A 6840-nucleotide genomic window follows, 5' to 3' on the forward strand; every position below is an offset into this window, starting at 1 on the left:
TTGCTGAAGGTCTTAACACCTGTCCTTTACTCAACGTCAGTTTTTACACCTAAATAGTTTCCTCTGTTTATTGTCTCTTAATGTTTCCCCTCAGGAATTGCCAGAAAAAACTAAAATGACATATTTTCCTGTGTGGACTTGGCCAGAAATCAAAATCCTTAATGGGATTGTTTACGGTGAGCCAGTAGTTAACGCTGGAGGCTTTCTCCAGAGAAAAACAGGATACAGTGTGTGTGCGTGCGTGTGTGTGTGTGTGTCTGTGTGTATGTGTGTGTGTGTGTGTGTGTGTGTGTGTTAGAGAGCAAAAGACCAACAACAAAGCCAGTACTGGGCCCTTAATGAAAATTCAAGTTTATGTGTATAGCGCTTTTTACAATTGACATCGTCTCAAAGCAGCTTTACAGAACATAAACATAGAACAAAGGGTTATTATAAGAATAATATAAAGATTAATAGAATACAATATTCAAGATTAATATTAGATAGATTTAAAATCTTCTACTTACTTAGCTAAAGCTTCTAGAACTCGATAAATAAAAAAAAAATTAAAAATAACTCTCAATAAAGCAATAAAAAGAAGGACAAGGAAGCAGATAACACAAACAGGTACTAATCCCAGTCTGACAGTCAATATTTACACAAGGCAAAAGTCCCAATCAGGAGTCTCAACATCTCCCAGGTAAATTTAATAAACTGCAGTAACATCAGATGAAAGTGTTGTCTGTCACCAGTGACACATTTTCCCTTAAAAACAGGGAAAAAAAAATATCAACAGGACAGATAAAACCTCCAACCTCAATTATAAATAATCTCTTATCTTCAAAATCAAGACCAATAAGTGACATGTGCAAGATAATGAGACAGAATGTGTATTAATTGTATGACTAATAAATTTTAGCTAAATAAAAGTAAGGCAAAAACCCTGCTAAGTAACACCTTACTTAACGGTGGCATTCATAAGGCTACAATACACCTACATAGGCCCTTCATGACAAACGACATACAAGTACATAACCAGGTTTGTGAATGACATGCATTCCTTAAGACTTGATTTACATAAATATTTTACGTTTAATGTTCATAAGGTGTTCATAGGGTTACATTAAAGCTACATGAGCTCTTCATGACAACTGACATAACAATACTATATACTGTAGCTGTAAGATGTTAGAAATGCAAGTCAGGGTTTGAATGAAAGTGGTAACATTTTAAGGTATAATGGATGTTCATAGAGCTACACAAGCTTACATGACAAATACTGACATAAGCTTTTCATGACAATTGAAAGAAAATGACATTAAATACTATATAACCAGTTAAATGTATGAAATACATGCTGAAAATAGGATCTGTAAAAGACATCTTTGATATTTACTTTGAAATGTGTGTTTATGGAGCTACATTGAAGCTCTAATGACAACCAACATATGCCCATATAACCAAGTAAAGGAATGCATGCCTTAGTAAGTCAGGATAAAAGCAGCATCTTATTTAAACAGGGAGTTCATAGAGCTACATTAGATCTTGGTCATTTTTTAGATCATATTCAAGTGATGCACCCTGGTGGTGAAAAAATAAAACTCGAAGTGTAAAGTCATACAGCATGTATAATGACTAATGAATACTTTTAAACGTTATAATGCATGTACAATTCTTGGACACACTGGTTGGTTATACTGTTTCCAATACATATGCATGTTTAACACATACACCTCAGTACCACAGTTCTTACTTAACAAACCCAATTCAAGTCTGTAATAAAGATCCAATGCATTATAAGAGCCAAAGAACGAATGCATTATAAGCTAAGTACAGTAGATAGGTTCATAGTGTTGTCTAGATATGTCCTTCACAGAAATAGATTTTCTCTGTCCTGTGCATTTTCAAGGACATTCATTGAAGCAATTTTCCAAATTTTGTGTATAGGGCCTTGTGAAGGCATTATAACAGGTCATCGTTATTAAAATGGCTTTATGGTTATTAAAATAGCTCAAAGTATCAGAATCAGAATAATTATTCGCTTAAAGAATATAACGTGTGTGTGTGTGTGTGTGTGTGTGTGTGTGTGTGTGTGTGTACGCGTGTGTGTGTACGCGTGTGTGCATATGTTCCAATCTCCCACAAGGAGGCAGCATTTTCCCACGTATTTCACCTCAGTAATAATCGATTACAATGGATCGTCATCATGCCAAGGAGATGCCAATGCCTGTATTCATACCTCACTCCGAGAAGAGGAATTGATGTCTCCTGTGGCACTGTCTCGTTTTTTATTCCACTGCTGCAAGTTTATAATCGTTAAGACATAAAGGATACACACACAGACACAAACACAGCTGCTTAGCTTGATAAATGAGAGAGATTTGACTATAATTAGGCGTTTCGGATTTCCGCTTTATCCTCATAAAGAAGATGAACAGACGTAGCCTGTCGATGCTTCATAACTGCTCAAACAGCCGTAATCAATGCTGCTACAAAAATAGACAAGAGACAATCCGAAAGAAGACATTTCTAACATGCTGAAAGAGCAAATAAGGACACAGAAGTTTCTAGAGTCATCATCTGGTCCAAAGAAACTGTCAATAAATTTGATTCTATATAAAAGCAAACAGCCACTTTAATTAAAGTGGCTGTTAATTAACTGCGTTAATCCTACATAAGTCATTCATGTAACACATGGAACTATTAAACGGGATGTGGTAGCTCATTGGTTAAAGTGTTGGGCTACTGATCGAAAAGGTCATGGGTTTGAACCCCAGGTCCACCAAGCTTCCACTGCTGGGCCCCTGAGCAAGGCCCTTAAGGCTCAGTTGTAAGTCACTCTGGATAAGGGTGTCTGCTAAATGCCATAAATGTAAACCAAGAAAATCTGTATCAAAGCAGTAGTTGTTTACTTAATTGTCATCCATAGATTTATGCATGCATATTACACCTACATAGGCCCTTCATGACAACTCATAGAAAACTGAATACTGTTTTAATGCATTACTGCATTACACTACATGAATGCACCTAGAGTGCATGAATGCTACTGTATATAACACTACATATAACTACATAACCAAGCTAATGTAGAAAAAGAATCCCTTAGTAAGTCAAGATTTGTTTAAACATGATCATTAACTTAAAGTGGGTGTTCATAGAGCTACATTACACCTACATAGGCCTGCTATAACATTTACATTTACATTCACATTTACAGCATTTGGCAGAAGCTCTTATCCAGACGTACAAAAATGCTATAACACCTGATATAAAATTATAAATCCAGGTTTGCCAGGTTTGTATAGGACATGCTTGGTACAATAAGTTAGAATTTGTATAAAAGTGGTAACAGTTTACTTATGATGGATGTTCAAAGGGCTACATTACAGCTACATAAGCCTATTATGAAACCTCCACATAAAACTTGTATATGGTAAACAAGTTAATGTAAAAATTGCATGCCACAAAAACTCAGGACCTGTATAAAAGCAGTAACATTTTGTTTATAATGAGTGTTCATAGGGCTACACTACACCTACATAGGCCTTTATAACAACAGATTTAAAACCGTATAATCAGTTTGGTATAAGACATGCATACCTTAAAAAGTCAGAATGTGTATAAAAGTGGTAAAAAGGAAAGGGTGGCTTCATTACACCTACATGAGCTGTTCATGATCTGAAATAAGCATTTTATGTCAACTTATAGAACCAAGTTGATGTAAGATATGTATGTTTCAAAAAGTCAGGATTTGTATTAAAGCAGAAACATTTCATTTAAAGTGTGTATCCATAGAGGTACATTAGACCTACATAAGCTCTGACAACCAACGTAAAATCAAATAACCAGTCTGCTGCAGGAAATGCATACCTTCATAATACACTATGTTACATTCCCTACATTAGAGCTACATGGCGATAAGTCAGGATCCATGTATAAGCAGTAGCACCTTGATTTCCTCTGATGTTCATAGAGCTGCATTTCACCTACATAAGCCCTTTGTGATAACTGCCATAAAACTATAATAAGCAATTTGATATAAGAGTCAAGAAACTTGATTATTATTATTATTTGTTGATTATAAATGTTATTTATGTTATGACACTTTAGAAACACCTGACAAATGAAGGTTATTAGAAATGTAAACAAAGGCGACATAAAGGTGACATACACTAAAGACCATAGGGAATGGTTCTGAACAACCCTGACATGCTTGTGTGTAAGTCACTGTCTGGATGTTTACCCCAAAGACTTCGTTATTAAACACCCCAACCCCCCCCCCCCCCAAGGATAAAGCACTTCTGTATTAACGCATGTTGCACATTGTTTCAGTTTTGATTTTTTTTTCCATCACTGCAACATTAAAAGTAATGACACATTTCATGCACTTCGTTACTGTTCGGGACTGTTCGTTAATCCCTTTCTTGTGTGCTCCTGAAGGAATTCTCTCTAATCCTGCCCTCTCTGGGAGTCATTATTGTTTGTGGCGGCCTGCTGTATTTTCTTGGGAACTTATTTGGCTGAAATCTAAACAAATTACGACACAACTGTAACATGGATAATCTAATTAAAAAGAAAACTGATATGAAATGCCGTGCACTATATGGCTATAAAGTGGGTATAGATTGTTTCATTAAACATCCGAGCTAGAAACATTTGGCATCATTGTCATGGCAACGATCGGAAACATGCATCCAGCTGCGCTACCCAGAGTTCCACGTGGCCTACAGACATGGTTGCTTCAGACTACCATGTTTATAATCTGTGTTGTACTCTGGGAAGGTATCTGTCTGATGAGTCACCTGACCTGGTGGCTTATGAATGTTAATGACTGTTTTATGTCTATATAAAGTCTGACAGATCATTTATGAAACCAAAAGTTCAGTGAACTACAATATTCAAGAGATTCTTATGCTGACTGTGATGTCTACACCTCCGTTATACCACCAGAACTATTTTTTGTTATCCCCAGTTTTTTCCTGAAGCCTCCGCGACCTCCGGATGACACCAGTTACGTTGTTACATGCTATAACAATTCCCACGACTGAGCTGCGAATAAAATGCTGAGCAGCGTAGACATCACACTCACCCCCCCCCCTCTTCCCGACCACCACCAACCCCAAACAGCCACCCCCCTTCCCCCAACCCCACTTTTTGATTTCTGTTCCTTACATGAGTTGAAGACGATGCCGTGTTGAGAGTTTAGTCACACTCTCACTTCAAATCCTTGTTGTTCTGGAGCCCCGAAAAAATGCATAAACTGTAAATAAATAAATAAATAAATGAAAAAATCCTACCGAACCCTTCAAACAGCATCGGGTGAGGTAGAAAACAAGGCAGACAGCACACTCGCTGCCAAGCTCGAGCTCTCTCTTCATCATACATGAATCATCGGAGGGTAGGAGGCTCATTTCCAGAGCCAGGGAAGGCTGTGCTATGCCACGTCGGGGGAAATGGGTCAGCGAAAGCTTATAGCTCAGATTCTGCCGTGCATAATGCAGATACTTCACACCACGTTTCACATTCACACAGTGTCACGTCGAACATGACTCCGGACTTCGTTAGGAATAATGGGTAAAGCTTTAATGATCGGTACCTTAATACGACGTTTATAACAGGTTTATAAGCATTTCGTAAATGTCTCATAAAAAAATAATCCATGCAGGATTTTGTATTAAACGTGATGAAAACCTAATTAAATTCTAATGAATGATATTAAATTTGCCTAATTTCATATAATCAATAAAATATATTAAAATTGATTTATAACAAATGTTTCAGGTCATCAGTAGTTATGGAGGTTTTATATTACAGCTGGTCCACCCTGTATGGAACGGTTATAATGCTTTATACATGTAAGTGTATATGGATATCTATACATATATTTTATGAAACTCATATCCATAAACATCCATAAGCTATTATAATGTGTTATGAAGTATGTGCAACAGTGTGGATAAAGTTATAATGCATTATAGCAAAGTAGCATTGTGGCAAAATGTTTATTCTCTCACATGCAAATCTGCATTGTTATAGATTTTAACATCTGTGCATAGAATCATTCAAACTCTAATGATTACAGGCTCTGCTACAGTTATAATTCATCATAGCAAAGAAAGAACAAATGATGTGATTCAATTCAGGGTACACATGCATTATAACAGATTATAACATATTAAAGACACAAGTTTATATAACCTGATCATTTCAGGTTACAGTACATAACATTTTATAACAGCTAACCTCCATTCATAGAAACAGTGCAGAAACAAATGCTGGATAGCACTATAATGCATTATAATGCTCTGCTACCTTTATCATGGAACATAATAACACATTATGGCAGGTGTTTAGAAGAAAATCAGTGATGTGATCCGGTCGAGAAGGTTGTAGAAGAAGGTTGTGGTGAACCGCACTTTGTAAAATCTATATAACCCAAATATTTTAGGCTACATTACATATTATATCAGCTTATAACATCTGTTCATAGAAACAGCGCAGACATGATTGCCGAATAATGCATTATAATGCCAGGATTAGAGACAACACATAATAATGCATTATGCCTAGTGTTTGGTACTGTATAAACTCAGTGAGGTGATCCAGAGGTGAAAGTTCCCGGAGGTGGTGGTGAAGCGTGTCCTTCGTTATTCTTAGATCCTGTAAATCAGGAAGATTTTGAGGAAACCGCTGTCATTATTTGACATCTCCTTTCAGAACCTTGTCGAAGAAGTCTGGCTATTTTGCTCCCACACCTCCACACATGGTATAATCAGGGGGGAACATATATATATATCTCACCACATCCTCCAGAGGCACCCCGGGTATCACCATGACAGTGAGGAAATGTATTTTCTT

Source organism: Tachysurus fulvidraco, chromosome 2 (assembly GCF_022655615.1).
Source record: "Tachysurus fulvidraco isolate hzauxx_2018 chromosome 2, HZAU_PFXX_2.0, whole genome shotgun sequence".
NCBI classification, from domain to species: Eukaryota; Metazoa; Chordata; class Actinopteri; order Siluriformes; family Bagridae; genus Tachysurus; species Tachysurus fulvidraco.